Source organism: Oncorhynchus mykiss, chromosome 20 (genome assembly GCF_013265735.2).
Source record: "Oncorhynchus mykiss isolate Arlee chromosome 20, USDA_OmykA_1.1, whole genome shotgun sequence".
Lineage (NCBI taxonomy): Eukaryota > Metazoa > Chordata > Actinopteri > Salmoniformes > Salmonidae > Oncorhynchus > Oncorhynchus mykiss.
The window spans coordinates 17,299,233-17,326,371 of NC_048584.1; the positions used below are offsets into that span (position 1 = coordinate 17,299,233).

At 42.4% G+C, this 27,139-nt stretch overlaps 1 long non-coding RNA gene across 1 annotated transcript; it reads left to right on the forward strand.

The window, feature by feature from the left end:
• Positions 1-18,129: 18,129 nt before the first annotated feature.
• On the forward strand, positions 18,130-18,862 carry LOC118942006. Its single transcript, XR_005037875.1, has 3 exons — positions 18,130-18,387; positions 18,621-18,688; positions 18,793-18,862. It is a non-coding gene; the product is annotated as an uncharacterized LOC118942006 (long non-coding RNA).
• Positions 18,863-27,139: the final 8,277 nt, after the last annotated feature.

Here is a 27,139-nt window from a genome sequence, read left to right on the forward strand (position 1 = left end):
CTTCTACCTCAAGGCAATCAGTCTGTTAAACAGCCATCACTAACATAGAGAGGCTTCTGTCAATATACAGACTCAAATCACTGGCCACTTTTATAAATGGATTTAATTATGGTATCACTAGCCACTTTAAATAGGCCACTTTAATAATGCTTGCACATCCTACATTACTCATCTCATATGTATATACTGTATTTTATATCATCTATTGCATCTTGCCTACACTGCACAGCCATTGCGTATCCATATATTCATATGTACATATTCATATTCCATCCCTTTACATTGTGTGTATAAGGTAGTCATTGTGAATTTGTTAGATTACTTGTTAGATATTACTGCACTGTCGGAACTAGAAGCACAAGCATTTTGCTACACTCACATTAGCATCTGCTAACCATGTGTATGTGACCAATAAAATTTGATTTGATTTGATATCAATTGGTATACAGAGTTCCCCAAACCAAGTTTACACTCCAAGCTAAAACTGTGTGTTTGGCATTCGTGAGATGAAACCAACAGAAGCAGTCTATTACTGTATTGATTTTAGGAAGTCATCAGTTGCCAGGCAAGACTATACAGAATTAGATTTTTTTGGGCTTCCCGAGTGGCGCAGCAGTTTAAGGTATAGCATTACAGTGCTAAAGGCATCACTACAGATCCGGGTTCGATCCCGGCTGTGTCGCAGACGGCCACAACTCGGAGAGCCATGAGGCAGCACACAGTTGGCCTGCATCGCCCGGGTTAGGGTAGGGTTTGGCCAGCTGGGATGTCCTTGTCCCCTTGCACTCTAGCGACTCCTTGTTGCGGCCAGGCGCATGCAAGTTGACTTCGGTCGCCAGCCGAAAGGTATTTCCTCCGACACATTGGTGCGGCTGGCTTCCGTTTTAAGAGAGAAGTGTGTCAAGGAGCAGTGCAGCTTGGCAGGGTCATGTTTCGGAGGACGCATGGCTCTCAACCTTCGCCTCTCCGGAGTCCGTACGGGAATTGCAGCGATGGGACAAGACTGTAACTACCAATTGGTTATCACGAAATTGGGGAGAAAATAATGTGATTGTTCTTGTGTCTCATATTGGACAACTGCAATGATAATTGCACTACTTTTAAAAATATAACGGTAACGAACGTTTTTTCCCGGTTACGGATTTACAGAAAATTCTTGAATAGGTACCAAACCAGACAAAGCTACTGTAGCCTATTGTAGTCTGCAGTCTCCCCAGTGATAAGTTGAGTGTGCTGCCCTTTTTCTTTTCATTGGATTAGTTGGTGAATGGGGAAGAGTGGCCATTGCCAAATGGGACAACGGCTGCAGTGAGAGAGAAAGAAGATAATCAATCAGGAAGTGGCATCCTTTCAGATGTGCCAGTGAAGCCTGGGCAACTTCCTGGTAGTGTTGCCAAGGTGACTCAAAGCCCAGCCAGCTGGTGCAGAGGGCTCTCTGGGACGTTGGCAAGGAATGTGGGTATGCTGGAGAGGAGAAGAGGGAGGCATACAGTATATGGTGGGCTATGTGTGTTTCATGGTATGGTTGGAATGGCTTTGTGGGACTGTGTGTGTGTGTGTGTGTGTGTGTGTGTGTGTGTGTGTGTGTGTGTGTGTGTGTGTGTGTGTGTGTGTGTGTGTGTGTGTGTGTGTGTGTGTGTGTGTGTGAATGTGATCAGAAAGTGCATAGTAATGGTGATGTGCTTTGTGGAGCGTATACATACAGTGGGGCAAAAAAGTATTTAGTCAGCCACCAATTGTGCAAGTTCTCCCACTTAAAAAGATGAGAGAGGCCTGTAATTGTCATCATAGGTACACTTCAACTATGACAGACAAAATGAGAAAAGAACATCCAGAAAATCACATTGTAGGATTTTTAATGAATTTATTTGCAAATTATGGTGGAAAATAAGTATTTGGTCACCTACAAGCAAGATTTCTGGCTCTCACAGACCTGTAACTTCTTCTTTAAGAGGCTCCTCTGTCCACTTGTTACCTGTATTAATGGCACCTGTTTGAACTTGTTATCAGTATAAAAGACACCTGTCCACAACCTCAAACAGTCACACTAAAAACTCCACTATGGCCAAGACCAAAGAGCTGTCAAAGGACACCAGAAACAAAATTGTAGACCTGCACCAGGCTGGGAAGACTGAATCTGCAATAGGTAAGCAGCTTGGTTTGAAGAAATAAACTGTGGGAGCAATTATTAGGAAATGGAAGACATACAAGACCACTGATAATCTCCCTCGATCTGGGGCTCCACGCAAGATCTCACCCAAAAATCAAACAATCAAAAATCCCAGAACCACACGGGGGGACCTAGTGAATGGCCTGCAGGGAGTTGGGACCAAAGTAACAAAGCCTACCATCAGTAACACACTACACCGCCAGGGACTCAAATCCTGCAGTGCCAGACGTGTCCCCCTGCTGAAGCCAGTACATGTCCAGGCCCGTCTGAAGTTTGCTAGAGAGCATTTGGATGACCCATTAGAAGTTTGGGAGAATGTCATATGGTCAGATGAAAACAAAATATAACTTTTTGGTAAAAACTCAACTCGTCGTGTTTGGAGGACAAAGAATGCTGAGTTGCATCCAAAGAACACCATACCTACTGTCGCGTTCTGACCATAGTTCTTGTGTGTTTTCCTTGTTATAGTGTTGGTCAGGACGTGAGCTGGGTGGGCATTCTATGTTGTGTGTCTAGTTTGTCCGTTTCTGTGTGTAGTCTGATATGGTTCTCAATAAGAGGCAGGTGTTAGTCACTGTCTCTGATTGGGAACCATATTTAGGTAGCTTGTTTTGTGTTGGGGTTTGTGGGTGATTGTTTCCTGTCTTTGTGTCTATGCACCAGATTGGACTGTTTTCGGTTTTCACATTTGTTGTTTTGTAATTTGAAGTGTTCAGCCACATTTATTATTAAATAAGATGAACACGCTGCGCTTTGGTCCTCTCTTTCCCAGGAAGAAAGCCGTTACACCTACTGTGAAGCATGGGGGTGGAAACATCATGCTTTGGGGTTGTTTTTCTGCAAAGGGACCAGGACGACTGATCCGTGTAAAGGAAAGAATGAATGGGGCCATGTATCGTGATATTTTGAGTGAAAACCTCCTTCCATCAGCAAGGGCATTGAAGATGAAACGTGGCTGGGTCTTTCAGCATGACAATGATCCCATACACGCTGCCCGGGCAACGAAGGAGTGGCTTCGTAAGAAGCATTTCAAGGTCCTGGAGTGGCCTAGCCAGTCTCCAGATCTCAACCCCATAGAAAATCTTTGGAGGGAGTTGAAAGTCTGTGTTGCCCAGCACGGAGGAATGGGCCAAAATACCAGCAACAGTGTGTGAAAACCTTGTGAAGACTTACAGAAAACGTTTGACCTCTGTCATTGCCAACCAAGGGTATATAACAAAGTATTGAGATAAACTTTTGTTATTGACCTTGTACTTATTTTCCACCCTAATTTGCAAATAAATTCATAAAAAATCCTACAATGTGATTTTTTTTCTCGCATTTTGTCTGTCATAGTTGAAGTGTACCTATGATGAAAATTACAGGCCTCTCTCATCTTTTTAAGTGGGAGAACTTGCACAATTGGTGGCTGACTAAATAATATACATATATATTCCATGTCAGATTATATTTTCCATTTTTTTTATTCAAATGGAATGGAGTAGAACAGCAAACACACACATGGCCACTGCATCTGCTACTCCTCTCCATTTCCATATGAAATAGCCATTGGGTGCTGTTCAGGGGAGGGCAGGCCCACAACAATGGCTGGAGTTGAATGGAACAGCACTTCACCCTAGTGACTGTTCCCTCTGCTCTATACATATCTGTTTATTTTATGTGATGATAAAAGGCTCATACAATAGAAATATTTTTAAAATGTTTTCTTTCACAGTGATAGCGACTCCGACTGGGAGCCCCCGGTGCCAAGCTGCCCGCTCTACCTCTGCCCCCAGTGGTGTTCATATGCCACAGTTTATTACTGCAGGCATGACTGTGCCTCAGGGCCAAAAGGGCACAGCATGGAGGCGTCGTTGTGTTCTGTGTCGCATGAACTGCACCACTTGTTCAGTTTGCCTCTGCTTTACATCAGAAAGAGACTGCTATGGGACATGGCACAGGCAGCAAAATATTGTGTAGAGGACTTCCAAAGGGTGTACTGTTTAAATAAAAAATGTAAACATGTTTTTTTGTTGTGTGTGTTAGAATTGCTTTTTGATATGTTGTATATGGTCATTTGCACTGTTGTATATAGTTATAGGTCATTTCACCAATTCGGCCACTTGGGTACATTTGGGTAACTTGTGTGGGACACCTGGGTGACTTCATGCTAAATGTCATGTAGCTCACCCATTGCTGAAGTTAGTCTACGGTTGCCCTCTTGTGTTATCCATCAAAATTATCTCCAGCATCATATCTGACTGTGTGGCTATTCTAGTACATGTGAAAGATGATGCTACAACAATAAAAAACAGAAAACGCATGCTCTTTCTTTCTCTTTTCTTCCACCAGATCTACTGTGTTATATTCTCCTATATTCAATTAACATTTCCACAAACTTCAGAATGTTTCCATTCAAATGATACCAAGAATATGCATATCCTTGCCTCTGGGGCTGAGCTACAGGCAGTTAGATTAGGGTATGTCTTCAGGCGGAAATTGAGAACAAAGGGATGCAGCCATAAGAGGTTAATGATTACAAGCATACCCATGACATGATGCAGCCACGACTATGCTTGAAAATATGGAGTGGTACTCAGTCATGTGTTGTATTTGCCCCAAACATAACACTGTGTATTCAGGACAAAATGTTAATTTCTTTAAGTATTACTTTAGTGCTTTGTTACAATCAGGATTCACATTTTGGAATATTTGTATTCTGTACACTCTTCTATCTTTTCAAGTAGGTTAGTATTGTTGATCCATCCTCAGTTTTCTATTTTTACCCATCTACCAATAGGTGCCCTTCTTTGCGAGGCATTGGAAAACCTCCCTGGTCTTTGTGGTTGAATCTGTGTTTGAAATTCGCTGCTCAACTGAGGGACCTTACAGATAATTGTATGTGTGAGAGAGAGATTAAAGAAGACGGCACGCGTCAAAGTGATTGATTGATGACCCTGCGTCATGATGACGTGTGCATGTCCGAATATGGGCCTCGGCCCCGTCCCCCCTGTTCCTGTGGTCACGTGTTAGGGGGTGTGTTATTTCATATCTATATGGCATCCTTTGAAGTAGTCATGGTGATTGATGTCTAGGAGCCTGGTTGAACTGGGGGGGTTGAGTGTTTGAACTTTTGGAACGTGTATGTCCCCCACCCCCCAGTTTTATCGCCCTTATGTTTGTTATCTGATGAAGCAGGAATGTCCTGGGGTATAGGGCTGTGGCATATGCATTATAAATGTCCAGAACAAGGCGTGCGAACCCAGAACCGTAAACGCTATTTTTAAACATGGATTTTGCGATCAGTGGCAAAGCTGTGATGACTGTAGCAACTGAAGCAGGACCGCGTCTGAAACATAGAAAGGGCAAAGTACACAGCCGCAATATACGATGCTCCAAAAAAGCGGTTTCTAAATGTGTATAGAACCCAGATACCGCCCGCAACTGCGCTGAAAGATGAAGTGCTGTTGTCTAACGGCCAGCAATGAGGGTATCTGTTTGATTACTTGGCCTGTAGAGTGAAACTCTATACGGTAGCCGAAGGAGAAGAATATACCGACCAGACATTAGGAGTGGCCTATGGGGTTGAAGACTGGACGGTTTTTCGCCAGGTTTTTTGTCCCGAACTGAGACGTATCACCAAGGGTTACAGCGTGTTCACAGGCTACGAGACCCGTTGGGAAGGTACCCCTGACACTTCCAGAAGAGTATTTCACCGGGTGAAAATACAGAGAAAAAATGGACTTCCCTGTGGCTGCGTGGAGTTCTATATCAGCGCCGAGGAAATCCGCAACCAAAACATCAGGGATGGCGGTTTGGTCGGTGATCTTAGGCTTCGCATGCTTATTCCCTTTAAAAGTTGGCCTTTATTGGAATTGAAAATGTTGGAGTTGTTGGACGCTCTGTTTGTACAGAGCCAACAGCGCCAGAGCATTGTTCGGCTAAAGAAGTGCATAATATATACGAATCCGGAGGATTACGACTCAAAGCAGCCCCAAGAAGGTACATCGTCAGAAGGGGCAGCCCCCGAAGAAAACTAGGTAAGCTGCGGCGTTAACCACGCCCAGATACCCCGAGGGCTGGTTCAACAATAAAAGGAGGGTCCTTAAAACCTACAGTTCTTAACCTACGCATTAACCATGGATATTCCTAACGCATACCAGAACTTCGAAACGTCATGGGGGCCTGACACTAAGGACTGTATGCCGCGCAGCCCTACATTCTACTCCCCCCTGGCAAGACCCTCGACACCCCCTACATGTACACAGCCTGAGGACGTGTTTGATGGGGTTGTCAGTACTATTTTTGTGGACACCATCAAGGCCTCTGTAGCCACGCTTTTAGACGTGGTGATTGGAGAATATATACGAGAAAAACGCATCGGTTGTGAGATTAATCACCCCAGCCAGCGCAGGCATCCATGCCTATACGACCCCCCAAGATACTACTTCTTCAACAATTTTGAGGCGCTGGTGAAAAGACTTTGGTCCTGCCGGTTTATACCATCGCTGGTCAGAGCCCTGGAGGCTATGGGCCTTGTGCCGTCTATCCCCAGAGTTTACGGGGTAACCGAGGCATTCCTACATGAACTGAAGGAGGCGATCCACATCCACGAGAAACTCAAAGAAATCCGACACACCCTGGTGGACGATAACAAATACCGGGAGGCTGTGGTGGCGGATGTGATGACTTTCTGGCTCAATAAACCCCAAGAGACAGAGTGACATTTTTGTTATTTAGATGTAGAGCATGTATACGATGTTAGAGAGAATAAATACATTTTTTCTTTTGAGAGAACTTACAATTGTTATGCATCAAATTATTGAAAATAAAGTGAACAATGTATCGTTCTACACAACCCACAATTCCGGGACTAATGTAGAGCGGGTGTTGAAAATGGAACAAATCATGAATCATGTACGACATGCGGGCGAGTATCTACAATGGAAACAAATGGTAACCCGGCTTGGTTGTGATTCTGAAGAACTAGAAACAACCTTGTCTAAGATTTTACTTTATTTGTTTGAAACACCATTTAATTGTAACATGTATCATTTTTGTTGTTTATATACTTTTATAGCGGATGTGTGTGTTGTAAAAATTCAGCGAAACAAACCTGTTAATCTAAACCAAATATACAGGGTTTTGCATGATGCGAAAGCGGGGACATGTTCTGAATTGTCTGTATGCGTAATACATAATGTTTTCTTGAAAAGAAAAACCCCCAAAATGAAAATGAAATGTTGTCGTTATTTGAAAGTGGCTCATTAACGTTATTGTACCTCAGAGAGGCAAGAAGGATGGCAGAGCAGATGTTGAAAAACATTTATTATAATCCCTCTAACCCGGGGTCTTATGGGGGTAAGGAAAGTTTACAGAGAGCTTTAGCCGAAGAAACAGGTAGCCGGTTAAGCGATGCTAAAGTGAATGAGTGGCTATCAGAGCAGGATGCGCACACTCTGCATAAGCCCGTAAGAAAACATTTTCCCAGAAATAGAGTTTTTTCTACCCAACCATTGTCCCAATTTCAGGCGGATCTATGTGACATGCAGGCCCTTGCAGATAAAAATTATGGAAATCGCTACATGCTAACGGTTATAGATATTTTCTCTAAAATAGCATTTGTCCGGGTCTTAAAAAATAAGAGTGGTGCAGAAGTGACCAGGGCCTTTGAATCTATCTTGAAGGAAAGAGGCGCCCCCAAGAAAGTGCAGACTGATGGCGGAAAATAATTTTTTAATAAGACTTTTCAGAAACTCATGAAGAAGCACAATATAGTACATTTTGCTACTGGCTCAGATTTGAAAGCTTCAGTTGTTGAACGCTTTAACAGAACTCTGAAGGAGCGGATGTGGCGCTATTTTACAGCTCAGAACACGCATATATATATCGATATAGTTCAAGCTTTAGTAATTGGGTATCACAAAAGTTATCATAAGAGTATAAGGATGAAACCCTTCGAGGTCTCTTCGGAAAACTCATTTCAAGTCTTTAAAAATCTGTATGGTTTGCTCCCCCTTCGCCGTAAGAAAAAAAATATTTTTAAATTCACTGTGGGGGACTTTATATATCGTATATCCAAGTTCATATATCCAAGTTGAGGGGTGTTTTCGATAAAAAATACATGCAAGGATACAGTGACGAGCTATTCACGGTTACAGAATGTCTGCCGCGCATACCCCCGGTCTACATATTAAAAGATTATGACGGGGAACTTATAGAGGGATCTTTTTATGAGAAGGAATTACAGAAGGTACAGGTGGGTAAAGACAAAGTGTTCCACGTGGAGGAGATTCTAGATCAAAAGAGAGAAAAGGGTAAAAAATGGGTGTTGGTCCGCTGGAAAAACTGTCCCCAAAAGTTCAACAGCTGGGTATTAGAGCAGGATGTGGTGGAGGCATCGGGGGTTAATTTAAACCCCCAGGCATGATAAAATACATCCTCATTCGTGTGTACACCGGAGTACATAATGGAACACAGCGGCTTCTACCTGACTCTCCCCAGTAATGCGTCCGCACATATATATCGTAATAATCAGAGTTCGAATTATACAACCAATTTTCCAAAGCCTATAGAGTTATCAGAGGCCTGGGAAGTAGGTCTCAGCAATATTACATACCCCCATAGCTGGTATAATATCAAAGATAAGGACCGTGATTTTTATTTCAAAAAGTTATCGGAACCTGCGAAACTTAAGGTTAAAAAAGGGTTCTATAGAACCGTCGACAGGATCGTGGCCACTGGGTGAGACTTACGCCTATCGCAGAACAGTATGGAAATATTCCTGATGTACAACCCTATACATAAACGTGTACAAATCTCAGGAGATGCTTCCGGGGGGATAAAGACCGGCGGTAATTTAGCATACATGTTGGGGATGGGTCCCAATAAATGGACGTATGTGAAAGATTAATTATTCCCATTCCCCACGTATATACATGCAGGATTTTACAACATATTTGTGTATACCGACATCATATCCTATCAAAGAGTCGGAGACAGCTGTGTGCCACTCCTGAGAACGGTTCATATAGACAGAAAGGATGGGGACATAGTCACTGTCACCTACGACAAGCCACACTACGTACCTGTAAGCAAGAAATATATTGAAAACATTCTTGTTGAGCTTAAAACGGATCAGAACGAAAACATTGAATTTACTTATGGTGAAACGATTGTAAAAATCCACTTTAGGCCCACCAAAACCTCTCTACATATATAATATTAGTATTATATATTTTATATACATAAGACATCTAAATTAAAATTATGGAACACCGACATCTCGACCCTAACCGGTATGTCTCATACTATGTTGATCAAGTGGGTAATGGGTTACCCGGCTATTATGGTTCCCCCACCATGTATGGTTCGGGGATAGGAGGTATATTTCGTAACCTCTTTAGGATGGTTTTACCGTTTATGAAGAGAGGCCTCAGCATAGCCAAACCGCATTTAAAATCAGCAGCAAAAAAATATAGTAAGTGAGGTTGTAGCCAATGCTATGACCAGAAGGGCGTCACCAGATGTCGAGAGTCAAGAAGGCTCAGGGTTGATGATGTTGTCTCGAAGACCAAAAAAGAGACCTCCGGGTATAAGGCGCAGGCCTGCGCCTAAAAAACGGAGGTTAACGGTTAAAAGCAACTCAGTTAGTCAAAGACGGGGTAAAGTGAGGAGGTCTGGACCAAAAACGTTAAAAAGAATACTCGGAAGTATTTTCTAAAAGAACAAGCACCATGGCTCTTTTACACCGCATGTCCTCTGAAGCTATAAAGACAGAGCTCGATCTTTTCACGGCCCCCTTAACCCAACATTCAGTAGAGAGGTCCAGTTATGTGGAGATAGCCCCACTCTCTGCCATTACAGACAACGGGCCCATAGAGTTTTTCATACCAGGCCACGGTGACAACTATCTAAAAGTGACCAAAAGAGATGGTACTGATATTGCAAACGATGCCAAAGTAAGTCTCATTAATTACCCAGTGGCCACCATCTTCTCCCAAGTGGATGTGACTTTGGGGGAACGTCTAATCAGTCAAAGCAGTGCCACATACCCATACCGGGCCATCATGGAATGCTTACTCAACTACTCTGAAGACACTCTCAAGACCCAATTCAGCGCAGGGCTGTTTAGCAAGGATACTGCAGGAGACTCTATGGAATCGACAGACCCATCCACCGGTGCAAACAAAGGACTGGAGGCACGCGCTCGCTACTGTGCAGAATCTCAAGAGTTTCATCTGATAGGCCCTATACACTCTGACATTTTCTTTCAAGAACGTTTACTCTTAAATGCGGTTGATTTAAGACTAAAATTAACCAGGGCCAAGGATGAGTTTTGCTTAATGTCTGCAACGGACGGGGACTTTATCTTAAAAGTGTTGGGGGCCACGCTTTTTATTAAAAAAGTGTCTGTATCTCCTGCAGTTCGTCTGGGTCACTCACAGGCTTTGATGAAAGGAAATGCCCTTTACCCTCTCCAAAGAATTACCATGAAAACCTTTAGCATACCTATGGGCAGCAGAATCTGCAGTCAAGAACCTATTTCTAGGCCCTTTACCACGATACGTGGTTATAGGTTTGGTTGATCACGCCTCCAATGCGGGCAGCTTAAATAAAAACCCATTTAATTTTCAACACTTCAATGCAGAGTATGTAGCTCTGTGTCAGGACAGACGTCAGGTCCCTGCTAAGGCTTTCCAACCGCAATTTAATAACAACATATCTGTGCGAGAATTTTACAATCTATTCCTGGCTACCGGGAGGCATCTAAAAGATCTCTCTTTACCTATTGACAGAAATTATTTTGCAGTGGGTTAAAAAATGTATGCTTTCAATTTATCCCCTGATGATGACACCTCAGGAAATCTTTCGGTGGTGTCCCAAGGTAACCTCAGGCTGGAAATGCGTTTCCGTACACCTTTAGCCTGTACCGTTAGCATGATTGTTTATGCCTGCTCTGATTCAATCTTGGAGGTGAATAGCCGAAGACAGGTTTTAGTAGATTATTATTAAGGATCGTTGAGCAAAGACATGAATACCCAAGAGTTGGAAGGGCTCATGAGCCGACTGATTGGAAAACAATTTTGCGGAGTGTTGGCTTGTGATGAATTACCTATGGAGAAATGGATGGTGCGGCCTGCCATGTTTATTGTCAATACCCATCCTAAACACATGCCGGGTGAACATTGGCTAGCTGTGACATTAGAAGAGGAAGGAGGAAGAAAAATCTAAACTTTTTTTGATTCCTATGGCTTTCCCCCCGGTTTTTCACATTTCCCCAAATCTATTAAATAATTTCTGACCAAAAACTGCTCAAAGATATACTACAACATCAAACAGGTGCAAGATAACCTTTCCACTACATGCGGTCAACACTGTGTATTCTACCTATGCCAAAGAGCCCGGGGAGTTTCTTTTGAAGATGGTATGTCAGCAGATTGTTTTTATGAGGAGGTAAAAGTTCATCATCAGACAGGGAATCAGGTATTCCTTCAACAAACTAGATTTTTATTGTCTTCAACAATTCATCATACAGAGGTTGATAACAAGAATAACACCTCATAACATTATCAGGCTTTTGAGATAACACATGTTCAGAATTCTCTAAAATACTTTTTACAAAACAAGTTTTACCACTATTCGAAGGCCCTGCGATTAAGGCCGAAAATGGTAGTTGCAACCGGGGGTCAAAACCTTCTACAGCAGTCATTATATCTTAAGCTTTAAGACACCCTGTAGCTTGTAGCCAGTAGTCAGTAGCCAAAGGGACAATGTGGTCCAGTCAGGCAAAAGCAGTCTCTCGTCATAGACAACCCTGAATCTTTTAGTAAGTGGGGCCTTCCTCAGATGGAAGCCCTTTTTTAGACCTAACAATCTTTTTTGTAGGAGCTCAAAATCTCCAAGTCACTATTCCTGTCATTTAGGAACCCCTCGATCAAGCGTGTGATTGATTCAAAGTTTTACACGCGGGGCATTTTCATAGTTTTGAGTCACGCCTGACACACTGCGGCATGTATAACATAAGTCAGTAGCCATAGGGCAATGTGGTCCCGTCAGGCAAAAGCAGTCTCTTGTCATAGACAACCCTGAATCTTTTAGTGAGTGGGGCATTCCTCAGATGGAAGCCCTTTTTATCCCTAACAATCTTTTTGTAGGAGCTCAAAATCTCCATGTCACTATTCCTGTCATTTAGGAACCCCTCGACCAAGCGTGTGATTGATTCCAAGTTTACACGCTGGGCATTTTCATAGTTTTGAGTCACGCCTTTGGCTTTCAACACCACGTGATTCTTTTGAGTCCTAAAAGCATAGTTCTGTGATATGGTCACCCTCTGCGAGTTCACTCGTTAAGCCACCCAGATAGTTGCTGAGTGGGGGGCTCCAATCCCCCGGTTTGCTTACATAGACCACAGAGTCTGTGTCGTGGTAAAGAACCCGCCTCTGAAGCTGCTCCATGAGCTTGTACAGTTCAAGTCGGCCATAGGCCGTGGTAAATGCTGCAAGAAACACATTTACATTACCCGGGGGTTGAACCCACTTCTTGTTACGTCGCCATTGCACCAAGGCAATGTCTTGACTCAAGAATGAAAAATGTGAAATTTCGTATTGGTCCGAAAAAACAAATTCCAAAAATTCTTCAGGGTCTTTAATAATCGATGTTGTTAGCATATTACACCTCTGCGCTAATTTGCCCCAAAGCAAGTTTAAGTACAATTGACACATTTCGTTTGGTTTTGTTGACCTCTATTCTGTCAGGGTCAAGAAGGATGCCTTCTCTGTCGTGATAGTCTTGAATGTACCTGTCTTTACTCTCTTGATCTGTGACCGATGCAGGATAGCCTGAAGCCATTTGCTTGCATCTCAAGAATGTCTTTATGTACTCTTTAAAAAGAGTGTCTGATTTCTTGGTAAAGTTCCATACTTCAAAGATTTTGGCCACACGATACCCCATCTTAGAGAATTCGAGACAGTAATTCAACTGTGACCCACACCCCAGTCAGGGCCCTTTCTTGATCGGAGTGATCACATGGGGTTTGTTGTTTGTTTTCACTGCAGGTGCGACAAAGGGGAAAGAAACATTTTCCTTGAGGGCCCCTGTAAGGCAATACTGGTATAAACAAACCCTTAGGAGGGTAGACTGTTGCTTCGATCAGACCAAAATAGTTTTGAGGTAAGTCAAAATCACGATGAATAATTTCCGGATGCCATATAGGATAGCATGAGGAACTCATTACATGAGGATAAAGGGATGTAAAATCTACATAGCCTATTGTCTCGTCGGGTTGCGCTACATACCGCAATGTCAAAGCATTGGTATGGCCGCCATACAAGGCTTGTCGTGGTTCCAGGGGTTCTGGGGTGTCATAGCTGGAAAGGAAGGCTTGAACATGAGGATCAGACTTTTTGAGGGCGGTCCATTCGTGCTCCCACAAAACAACCACTTTTAGACCGTAAGTAGCCTGTAAAGAATCCCTTTTGTCTTGAAACTCTTGGTACATTTCCCCAAAATTATTTTGGGTTAGGACACACAGGGTCTGGGGCACAAAGCAAGATTTTCAACCATGGAAGAAACAGCCGTTGTACTCATACACGGTCTCAACCCCGTCAATCTGGGTGTAGCCATCTACATGGTAAGAGCCAAATGCCTTCTCCCCTCGATTCAAAGCATGTTGAATAAAAATGTCTTTATCCTGGGCCATATACTCTAACCATTGAATGGACCCACTAGAGTATGACTTGAATTGGCGTCTGTAGTTGTCAGGCGAGGGGATAGCTATAGAGGCTGTAGGCAGATAGTGTGTATGGTAGGTTTTCATGCATGCCGATGCAATAGTTGTACAACTCCAGGGGTCAATGCCTGCATCTTTGATTACCTCTTCTCTGAATCTGAGGCATCCTTCACGAAGTATAACCACATCATTGTCACAGTATGATTCCATCTCTTTATGGAAATCAAAGGTGCCATGTCTTACTGTCTCGTACCTCGTCATGAATCTCTCACACTCTTTGGGAGACATTTGATCACACCCGTACATTTCAGGGCTGGGATATGAGCCGACATAATGTAGATTCTCATCAGATGTGAAGAAGTGGGGGAACCAGCCTTTCACAGAGTTTTCAAAACCCAAGGCCTCTGGCATTTGCGCCAAGCGCATGGGTAAGAAGCTTAGACTGTCAATGTATCTCTGGTTGAAGGCTGGGTCTACAAAACACAAGGGGTTGACGTATTATTTGCACTACAAGCTCGAGGGTCCGATCGGCTATGATGGCTAAATTTGACTGAACAAGGCGGTCTAGCAGCGCGGTAAATTGTTCAAGATCTGCTTCGCCATTGGGTAAAATAAGAGATACTGTGTTATGCAGGCTATCTCCACAAATTTCCAACTGTAGAACATCCCGTGGTTCGCCATAATCTCTTGCCGTCTCTAACAGATCGTTCAGAGTGTCCATTATCATTATGTAAAACACCGCACAGTCAAGATTCTGATTCACCCATAGGAAGTTGAAAAACTGTCGAATCTCTGTATTGTTGAATTTATTCCGGTACACAACCCGGACCCGTCTATCAAGACCATCTCCCGCCAGATTTATTAGACAATTTTCCAATTCCCCAAAAACATCTTGTGGCGTTTCAGACTCTACGGACCTCGGCGTTATTGGTTGGTCTATCTCTGTTGGGGTGGCAGGGGCCGAAAATGTCTGACTCTCATTCATCCGATTAATTAAGGTTATGAGGGCTTCGGGAATCTGGGATAACATGTTTTCAACGGGCGTCCCTGACTCGTTCATGCGATTAATCATTTCTAGGTGTTCGGCTGGAATCTGGGATAATATGCTTTCATCGGACGTCCCTGACTCGTTCATACGTTTAATAACTTCTAGGAGTTCTGGCGGGATCTGCGCGAAGAGGCTTTCGACTGTCTCACCTTGTTGCTGTAGTTCTGCCATTTGGATAATTAAGGATGTGCGTTTTTTGGGTCTTTCAGGAATGATTGGTGTTACATGTATGATTTTAGCGTCTGTATTTGCGTTTTTTAATGGGTTTGCTGTTTAACATGCGTGGAATTGTTCTATGCCAGAATAACATATCGTCTCTGTACTGTCTCTCAATTAAATCCCCCAGTCGTCTGTATAGCAAAACATTCCTCGATTTCAAAGCCCTGGAAAATAATGTGAAAAACCTTTCTTGTTCTACTGCAGGTACTGCTGCCGTAGAATTGACGGGGTCGATAAGGTTGGCCGCATCACAGAATAGCTGGTCGTCAACATCTGAAATGTCATTAAAAACCGGTCTATCGTTTGTTTCATCGGGAATGTTCGGTGCGCCGGAATCCCCCAGCTCTAGATGTATGTGTCCGTCTGTGCCGTTTTTCGCCGGGGCGGAGTCTGAATGAAAATAATACATACAAAATTCAGTTATTAAATATAAAAATATGTTAGATACATAAAATGTCAAATACATTTCAGGTATAATAATATATATTAACTATACATAGTTAAAATACCTCGGCTTTTTTGGCGCTTGTTCTGACGAATTGCGGATACGGAGGGCTCTAGGCTTTTTTCCTCTAAGCATTTTTCCTTTTTCCTCTAAGCGTTCCAGATTCTGCAGGGCCTGTCTCCGGGCAGTTTGAAAAAACATTATTTGTCCTTGTTTTAACATATTCTATCATAAGAGGTGTAACTAATAAAAAGACGTATAACTAATAACATAAACGTATAATGGTCTCATACCGTGTCCTTGGAGCGCCTGCTCGTGAAGCCTCAAGTTCCCTGCCCAGCCGTACTTTTCGGGTGGCGTTGAATCTGAGCAATGTACTTGGGCCACAGTTGTTCGTTGCCTGTTGGGGTCTGGAATATGTCGTGAGGGGGTGGACGTTCCCGGTATTCGCGGTGAGTTTGAAAAAACGCTCGTACAGAACGGTAGAATTGCATCCAAGTCACTCGTGTCCGCTGTCCATAACGAATCCTTTATCATTCTTGGCTGTATGTCGGCTGTAAATACATTAAATAGTTTTTAAAATAGTACACACTATTTTTTTATATATAAATATTCTTGGCTATGTGTTTAATTATAAGGACTTACAACGAAAAAAGTCTGATGGCGACTGACTGCCTGATTTTTGAGACTGTGCATCACACTCATGTTGTTCCAGATCCGGTAAACCGCGTAAAAGCTGCGTAAATGTTTGGGATCCTAACCACCGTTAGACAATATTAACCAGTTGCATCTCTAGGGGCGCTATTTCATTTTTGGATAAAAAACGTTCCCGTTTTAAGCGCGATATTTTGTCACGAAAAGATGCTCGACTATGCATAGATTTTGTCTGTAAGTGCCCCAGAACTCATTCTACAGGCGAAACCAAGATGATACATCAAACAGGAAATGAGCAGAATTTCTGAAGCTCTGTTTTCTAATGTCTCCTTATATGGCTGTGAATGCGACAGGAATAAGCTTAGACCTTCTGCCGTTTCCCCAAGATTTCGGCAGCATTGTGACGTATTTGTAGGCATATCGTTGGAAGATTGGCCATAAGAGACTACATTTTCCAGGGGTCCGCCCGGTGTCCTTTGTCTAAATTTGTGCGTAATCTTCAGCATTTTCTCCTGGGATTCAGGAGAGAAAGCACACTTCCACGAACGATATATCATTGAAGAGATATGTGAAAAACACCTTGAGGATTGATTCTAAACAACGTTTGCCATGTTTTCAGTCGATATTATGGAGTTAATTTGGAAAAAAGTTCGCGTTTTGAGGACTGAATTTGTTTTTTTTTGGTAGCCAAATGTGATGTACAAAACGGAGCTATTTCTAATACACAAAGAATCTTTTTGGAAAAACTGAGCATCTGCTGTCTAACTGAGAGTCTCCTCATTGAAAACATCTGAAGTTCTTCAAAGGTAAATGATTTTATTTGAAGGCTTTTATGTTTTTGTTGAAATGTTGCGTGCTGGATGCTAACGCTAATGCTAACGCTAAATGCTACGCTAGCTAGCTACTTTTACACAAATGATTGTTTTCCTATGGTTGAGAAGCATATTTTGAAAATCTGAGATGACAGTGTTGTTTACAAAAGGCTAAGCTTGAGAGATGGCATATTTATTTCATTTGCGATTTTCATGAATAGTTAACGTTGTGTTATGCTAATGAGCTTGCTGATAGATTTACACAATCCTGGATACAGGGTTTTTTTCATAGCTAAACGTGACGCAGAAAAAAACAAATAATCTTTCAGGAAAAACTAAACATTTGCTATCTGAGAGTCTCCTCATTGAAAACATCTGAAGTTCTTCAAAGGTAAATGATTTTCTTTGAATGCTTTTCTGTTTTTTTGTGTAAATGTTGCCAGCTGAATGCTAATGCTAAATGCTACGCTAAATGCTACGTTAGCCATCAATACTGTTACACAAATGCTTGTTTTGCAATGGTTGAGAAGCATATTTTGAAAATCTGAGATGACAGTGTTGTTAACAAAAGGCTAAGCTTGAGAGCTAGCATATTTATTTCATTTCATTTGCGATTTTCATGAATAGTTAACGTTGCGTTATGGTAATGAGCTTGAGTCTGTATTCACGATCCCGGATCCGGGATGGGGAGATCAGAAAGGTTAACCGTTATACGCTATATATACACTTTTTAAAGCATATTGGCCTTTGGCCTGAAATACCCAAATAATTCGGGTTTAATATTATAATAATATTCAAACAAATCTTAAAATATATTTCTCATTTACTCACCTCCAGAAATATCCATTAGGAGAGATTCACTTATTCAGAATATATTTTTTTAATCTGTCCGGGCAGTTAAATATTCGGACCTTTGGGTTTGCGCTAAAGCAGTGCTAACCGTGTTAAAAATAGATGCTCCACGTTCTGTCCCTAACTTGTTAAAGTACGGAATGAGTTTCGAGAGATATCCTGTGAATTCAAAGAGCCGTTCTGTCTGCAACCGGTTTGTTGGGGTCCTGCTGCGTTGCGGGCGGTCGGCCGATATCTTGACATGCCTTATGCTGGATAGTGCAAACCTTGGTTTCAAACGATTCTCTACAGATAGAGGGCTGGGACCCCATGTTGAACCCAAACCGGTTGTTTTTGAAACGCACACACACACACACACTCCTGCTGCTCCGTCACACCGTCACACGCACACTCATGCACGCACCCTGATTTTACCATGTCTTTTTCTTCGGGACAGAGCTGGGTGATGATGTGAAATACCTTTTCACATAGTTACGGGTGAGATACAGTTTTTTAAATTCCTTTTACTGAATTCCAAAATATTTCGTACAACCTTTAAGACATGTTTGAATTAAGTAACAAATTTGAATAATATTTAAACATGCATCGCGTGTTTTATGTAAAAACATTGGAGGCCTGCCGTTGTACATTATTACAAACTTTAATAAACCGTAATGTTCATAACACATCATTGTAGGCAAAGTCTATAAAATAATACATGTTTTTTTCAGATATTACAGTTGTCTGCGCCAGACCCTAGCGTGAGAGAAAAGACCGCTCCCCCCCTTTAGTTAAATGGGTGAGATACATTTTCAAAACCAATGATTTAATTCTAAATATTTAACACATACATTTTAACACACGTTATAATTCAACATTTTTTTTTTTTACTATTTCTTACAGATATAGGGTCCTGTTAGCCCTGACCATTATCCGTTTCCAATTCCCCATCGCAAAGTCTTTTGCCCGCTCCCGATAAAAGGGTTGGGACACGCTGTCTGTGAATATCTTAACCGTAGATTCCTCAGGGTGGAATATGTAAGACATATGTCCCTCACTTGTACACAAAAATCCTTTAAAACATTCTGGAACCTCACGCAAAACATCCTCCAGGCTTTTGTCGTTGGATTCATGACATGAGCTGCAAAGCACTCCGATAATTGGCCTTGTAGACATATTTTAGATGTTTAATATTCAGGTCTTTATTTTAAAAATTGCTTGTTCTGGACATTTATAATGCATATGCCACAGCCCTATACCCCAGGACATTCCTGCTTCATCAGATAACAAACATAAGGGCGATAAAACTGGAGGTGGGGGACATACACGTTCCAAAAGTTCAAACACTCAACCCCCCCCAGTTCAACCAAGCCCCTAGACATCAATCACCATGACTACTTCAAAGGATGCCATATAGATATGAAATAACACACACCCCCTAACACGTGACCACAGGAACAGGGGGGACGGGGCGGAGGCCCATATTCGGACATGCACACGTCATCATGACGCAGGGTCATCAATCAATCACTTTGACGCGTGCCGTCTACTTTAATCTCTCGTGTGGGGTACAGAGATGAGGTAGTCATTCAAAAATAATGTTAAACACTATTATTGCACAGAGTGAGTCCATGCAACTTGTTATGTGACTGAAAGATGAAAATGTGAACACTATACAAGATAAGAAATTGTGGAAAAACCAAAACAGTCCTAACTGGTGCAAAACACAGAGACAGGAACAATCACCCACGAAATACCCAAAGAATATGGCTGCCTAAATATGGTTCCCAATCAGAGACAACGATAAACACCTGCCTCTGATTGAGAACCACTCTAGGCAACCATAGACTTACCTAGAATACTACACTGAACACAACCCCATCAATCTACAAAACCCCTAGACAAACACATAATCACCCAAGTCATACCCTGGCCTAACCACAATAATAAAGAAAACACAGAATACTAAGGCCAGGGTGTGACAGTTAGGCACATTTTTTACTTCTGTACTTATTTAGGCATGCCATAACAAAGGGGTTGAATACTTAATGACTCAAGACATTTAAGCTTTTTATTTTTCATTACTTGAACTCTGTGAAGGATTTATTTGGGCTGCAATTTCTGAGGCTGGAAACTCTGATGAACTTATCCTCTGCAGCACAGGTAACTTTGGGTCTTCCTTTCCCGTGGCGGTCCTCATGAGAGCCAGTTTCATCATAGCACTTAATGGATTTTGCAACTGCACTTGAAGAACTTACAAAGTTTGTGAAATGTTCCAGATTGACTGACTTTCATGTCTTAAAGTAATGATGGACTGTCATTTCTCTTTGCTTGTTTGATTAATTGAAATTAATTCCAGGTGACTACCTTGTGAAGCTGTTTGAGAGAATGCCAAGAGCGTGCAAAGCTGTCAACAAGGCAAAGGGTGGCTACTTTGAAGAAACTCAAATATAAAACATATTTTGATTTGTTTAATTAACACTTTTATGATTCCATGTGTGTTATTTAGTAGTTTTGATGTATTCACTATTATTCTACAAGGTAGAAAATTGTAAAAACTGTTGAATGGTACTGTAAATATTCAGTTTTTTTGGTATTTTATTAGGATCCCCATTAGCTGTTGCAAAAGCAGCAGCTACTCAAATCCAATCTTATTGGTCACATACACATGGTTAGCAGATGTTAATGCAAGTGTAGCAAAATGCTTGTGCTTCTAGTTCCGACAATGCAGTAATATCTAACAAGTAATCTAACAAATTCACAACAACTACCTTATACACAGAAATGTAAAGCGATGAATAAGAATATATGCATATAAAAATATGACATCAATAGTATCCAATATCCAATAGTTCTTCCCGGCTGTATGTAATAACACTTGAGATTTTCTCGGCTAACAATGTAATAAACTAAATATAAAAAACAAATAACTGCATAGTTTTTTAAGGACCTGAAGCGAGGCGACCATCTCTGTCGGCGCCATCTTGATGATCCTGGAGTCCACTAATTAAAGTAGTAAAATGTATAGTATTTGGTCCCATGTTCCAAGCACGCAATGCTTACATTAAGCTTGTGACTTTACAAACTTGTTGGATGCATTTGCTGTTTGTTTTGGTTGCGTTTCAGATTATTTTGTGACCAATAGAAATTAATGGTAAATAATGTAAATCAAATCAAATGTATTTATAAAGCCCTTCTTACATCAGCTGATATCTCAACGTGCTGTACAGAAACCCAGCCTAAAACTCCAAACAGCAAGCAATGCAGGTGTAGAAGCACGGTGGCTATGAAAAACTCCCTAGAAAGGTCAGAATCTAGGAAGAAACCTAGAGAGGAACCAGGCTATCCCAGGCTATCCCTGGAATCTAGTATTCTTCTGGCTGTGCCGGGTGGAGAATATAACAGAACATGGCCAAGATGTTCAAATGTTCATAGATGACCAGCAGGGTTAAATAATAATAATCACAGAGGTTATAGAGGGTGCAACAGGTCAGCACCTCAGGAGTAAATGTCAGTTGGCTTTTCATATCCGATCATTCAGAGTATCTTTATTGCTCCTGCTGTCTCTAGAGAGTTGAAAACAGCAGGTCTGGGAATGGTAGCACGTCTGGTGAACAGATCAGGGTTCCATAGCCACAGGCAGAACAGTTGAAAAATGGAGCAGCAGCATGGCCAGGTGGACTGGGGACAGCAAGGAGTCATCAGGCCAGGTAGTCCTGAGGGATGTTCCTAGGGCTCCAGTCCTCCGAGAGAGAGAAAGAAAGAAAGAAAGAAAGTATCCTCCCAATATATAACCCCCTACTCTCCCATCCTCACCACCACCCACCCTCCCGTACTCACCCCATCCTCACCCCTTTTAACTCATACTTTAAAAATATATATATTAAACTAGGCAAGTCAGTTAAAAACAAATTATTATTTACAATGACGGCCTACCAAAACGCAGAAGGCCTCCTTCGGGGACGGGGGCTGGGATTAAGAATAATATATATACAGTGCCTTGCGAAAGTATTCGGCCCCCTTGAACTTTGCGACCTTTTGCCACATTTCAGGCTTCAAACATAAAGATATAAAACTGTATTTTTTTTGTGAAGAATCAACAACAAGTGGGACACAATCATGAAGGTGTACATAAAATAATAATCTCTGAACACCCCAGCCGAGTTCCCAAACAACTCGACACATCCCGTTGGATCTATTACCCCAACCGCTCAGTCTCAATTCTGTGTTCCGAATAAAACAAAAACCGGGAACAGTTAGCAATGCACAACGTCTCCCTCTCCCCACCAAAGAAATGCCTCATCCTCTCCACCCCGCATTGAGTAAATAACACAGTTGCCCTCGTCCAGACCACAGTAAAAGAGGGGAGAAAAATAAAATCAATAGCCCAGCCTACATATGCCTCCCCCAAGGGACATAGGGAACCCCAGGTAATAATAGCAACAACAAAAAAACTGGGAAATAAAAGTAGGCTGAAACATTAGTAGGCCTAGGTTAGGCTATACAGCCCATCCCTCTCAGTTAAAGGACAATAACATATAAATTGGACGGCTATAATGACATTTAGGGGGTGGATCTCTGGATATCGGCTATATGTCGTCTTACCTCCTTTAGTAATGGCATTAATCGCATTTAGTCATTGGTCTGTTTCTCATTGGCCAGGATTGTCTTTCAAAAAACGTTTTGCCTCTTCGGGAGTTTTGAAGTGTTGCAAGGCTCCTTGGTGAAGAATCCTGAGCTCGTTTGGGTATTTGAATCCCCTGAAGATGCCTCGGTCAATGGAGTATTTCTTCACTTCGTCAAATTCTCGGCGCTTTCGGCGTATTCCAGCTGACAGGTCCTGGTGTAAAGCGAGTTTGGCGTTTCCCACTGTGATGGTGTTGTTTTTCGCCGCCTGTAGGACTCGTTCCTTGTCGGTGAATCTCAGGAAACGTATGGTGATTGGGCGCGGTGGTTGTCTGGCTGCTGGTGGGGGCCTCAGTGCTCGGTGAGCTCTCTCTCGAGTTCTATGGGCCTGTCGGTGGGCAGGTGGAGCCACTCGGGAAGTTTGTCTTGCAGGTAGCGGATCAGTGGCATGTTTCCCTCTTCTTTTTCGCCCAGATTGAATAGAACACAATTATTCCTTCGCCCCCTGTTTTCCAGGTCCTCTGTTTTCTCTTCCAGATGCTCGATTTTCTTTTTAGCATATGCTATTGTTTCCATGGCATCTGTCAATAAGTTTTCCATGGATAGGATTCGCCCCTCTGCCTCGTCCAGGCGCCCCGCGTTTATGGTTATCTTGTTGTTGATGTCAGGCAAAGCGTTTTCCAGGATTATCACCCTTCCCCCTATCGCACTGAGCTGAGAATTAATGGCATCTAATTTAGTGTTTAGTTCTGTACGTTGGGATCTCAACTCAGAAAGGATGTCTTCGACAGAGTGCGAGGTTGGCATTCGTTGTGCCTCGTGGGGGAGCGGGTTCTCTTGCTCCTGGCTAATGGCGCTAGTTTTTTCTGAAGCTAGCTTCTTGGAGGCTTTTTCCGTTGCTAATACTCGAGTCCGGGTAAAAATGTCACCTGTAGTGTCGCCTTTTGTAGCCGCCATTACTTTTTCTTGCTAAAGCTAAATGAGTTTGAACTTGGAGTGGAGGTAAGATTAGGAATTGGAAACTACTTGTGCGGAGCTCTTAGTTCATGGGGCCATCTCGTTCAGGGGTCACGTGATCCCCCATCAAATCACTTTCTAAGCAAAACTTGTCTGGTTTCTGGTCTGCTTGTGTTGATATCCTGCAGTAGCTAGCTTGCTAAATTGGACCTTTCCTAAGCCATGTATGGAGATGGGGATTTGGACTAGTGGTTTTTACTTAATTCTCTGTACAGGCCAATGATTATGATGACGATTCTGATCTAACCATAGCTTAATATGTTGTGCCACTGGCCTAAGATGATTAAAGTTCAATATGTAGCCTAGATGTAGCCTAGTAGGCTCACGTTAACTAGCTAGATAGCTGGTTCACTAATGCCCATAAGAGGAAGTTAGGCTAGCAAGCATTTTAGCTAAGTAGCCTATGACAACAAAAACTAAAAGTGTACTACCGTATGACAGAGCCATAGACAGTTTTGCCAAAATTAAAGAGGAGGATGGTATTGGCGTTCAACTAGTCTACAAGTACACAATGTTTCACTTGTGTGTGTGCACACACACACGCACAGGCACACACACAACATTAATAATGTCTACACTGTATTTCTGATCAATTTGTATATTCTTGAGTTAATTCTGGAGATGGTAACTCGGTGGTGCCCCAAAATTCCTAATGAGTTCATTTTTACATGATTAATTTAATCCAGTAACAATTAAACATAGTGGTTAATTATTTGATAAATAACAGTCATTACATTAATGAGAGTCATGTCACGACACTAGACATAAAGCTTAAACTAACTAGGCATCTATAGATGCTCCGCATATAAACAAAGATTGAATAACACTTAACTCTCACATTAGGGGGTGAGTGAAACTAAACCATGATAGACTAAACAATGCTATACAAGCAATAACATCTCACCCATCATTATAAGTCTCAATTTCTGATTGAAAAGCATCAGCAGAAAATTCAAACACATTCCTGGCCTGTATTTGGCCACTTAGATGGCTGACACAGCAGTTCTTTATCCTCAGCCAGGGAGCTTGCTTGACAAGAACAATTCGGCCTCATTCGGGTTGTCAAACGTACGTGCTGATCCCTCGACTGTCACCTTAAACCCGGGCTGGGATGAGGAATCCATATGTTGGCTGCCCGGCATTTCTTGCGTAACTCATCATACTCTTTCCGTTGGTTCCTCACCTCCAAAAAGATGAGATCTGTAAGATCTGGGAAGAAAGACAACTACAACGGAGCCAGGGTAAGGGGGAACTTTTGACTGGCTTGAGGACGAGATCCCTGGTCTGGGGACAGCGTAGCCGTGTGATGAATGGCCTTGGTGGCCCGCCCTTGGCTGGCTTCGTTGCCTGTAATCTGTGTGAGCGGTCGATCAGGATGGCCGTTTTGGAGTGTTCACTCCACAGCAGTGCCGGTCTCAGCTCTGATACAAATTCAGTGGGTTTCCCGTTCTCAGTGTCCTCCTGGATCCCAAATATTTGAATGTTCGTGCGTCTCGAATGCGATTCAAGCATTTCCAGTTGGACTTTCAGTGTTTTGTTGTATTTTATTAACGTTGTGCATTGTTTCTCAATGTCCTGAAGCCTGGCCTTGTGATCCACCTTTGTTCTTAGTAAGTTTATAGTGGCCAGTAGGTCACTTTGAGTAAATTTTGTGAGGAGCTCTTGGGAGCTTGCATCTTCAGTTAACTCCACATGGGTCTGCAATGTTGACATTGGTTCGTTTTCTGTCTCATACAAATGATCTTGTTAGGCTCCACCTTTTTTGACGCCTTTTCCTTTTGTCATATTGCCAGACAATATTTGAAGTCATAGGTTTGTTTCAAAATTGAGCAGAGCTCTAGGAAAACACATTTCTTCCACAGCACGCTCTCTAGAGCCCCCATTCGGAGACTTGTCCCAAAGCCTCTCCTGCGTTGTCTTGGCTGTATGCTTAGGGTCGTTGTCCTGTTGGAAGGTGAACCTTCGCCCCAGTCTGAGGTCCTGAGCGCTCTGGAGCAGGTTTTCATCAAGGATCTCTCTGTACTTTGCTCCGTTCATCTTTTCCTTGATCCTGGCTAGTCTCCCAGTCCCTGCCACTGAAAAGCATCCCCACGGCATGATGCTGCCAGCACCATGCTCCACCGTAGGGATGGTGCCAAGTTTCCTCCAGAAGTGATGCATGGCATTCAGACCAAAGAGTTCAATCTTGTTTTCATCACACCAGAGGATCTTGTTTCTCATGGTCTGAGAGTCTTTAGGTGCCTTTTAGCAAACTCCAAGCGAGCTGTCATGTGCCTTTTACTGAGGAGTGGCTTCCATCTAGCCACTCTACCATAAAGGCCTGATTTGTGGAGTGCTGCAGAGATGGTTGTCCTTCTGGAAGGTTCTCCCATCTCTACAGAAGAACTATAGAGCTCTGTCAGAGTGACTATCTGGTTTCTTGGTTATCTACCTGACCAAGGTCCTTCTCCCCCCCTTTGCTCAGTTTGGTCTGGCGGCCAGCTCTAGGAAGAGTCTTGGTGGTTCCAAAATTCTTCCATGTAAGAATGATGGGAGGCCACTGTGTTCTTGGGGACCTTCAATGCTGCAGAAATGTTCTGGTATCCTTCACCAGATCTGTGCCTCGACACAATCCTTTCTCCGAGCTCTACGGACAATTCCTTTGATAGCATGGCTTGGTTTTTGCTCAGCAGTGGTATCATATATAGACAGGTGTGCTTTTCCAAATCGTCCAATCAATTGAATTTACCACAGGTAAACTGCAATCAAGTTGTAGAAACATCTCAAGGATGATCAATGAAATAGGATCCACCTAAGCTCAATTTCGAGTCTCATAGCAGAGGTTCTGAATACTTATGTTAAATGAGGTATTTAAAAAAAAAAAATTTGCAAAACTGTCTAAAAACGTATTTTTGCTTTGTCATTGTGGGATTTTGTGTGTAGATTGCTGAGTATTTCTCAACCTTGTGTGATAATTGTTTTACCATCCACATGATTTAATACAATATAAAAAATATGAATGTCAAATATAGGTTCAAGCAGCAATGAACGTGTTCACAGGATGACAGAAACAACACAGGATCAGTTGGACAACAAAGCAAGCACTCTGTCAGGTAAGAACACTGTGCAATCAGTGAAAACATTACCATGTTTATCTCTCAAAATTACAAGGATGGCTACAAAGTTTAGTCTAGTGCTGTTGGTTGATTATCTTGCTTAAATTCATTAGAACGCTAATTAATGAGTCTACATAACTAATCTGGAGTGAATCTGACTTATGGTTCATGGGAAGAAGATTATTAATGTATTTGAATGCAGAAACAAATTGTTCTCAAAACCTTTAAAGACTGAAGTACGGCCTCTTTTCTAGAATCAGATACCTATATTGTCACGTTCTGACCTTTATTTCCTTTGTTTTGTATTTATTTAGTATGGTCAGGGCGTGAGTTGGGTGGGCAGTCTATGTTTGTTTTTCTAGGTTTGGGGTATTTCTATGTTTCGGCCTAGTATGGTTCTCAATCAGAGGCAGGTGTCATTAGTTGTCTCTGATTGAGAATCATACTTAGGTAGCCTGGGTTTCACTGTGTGTTTGTGGGTGATTGTTCCTGTCTCTGTGTTTGCACCAGAT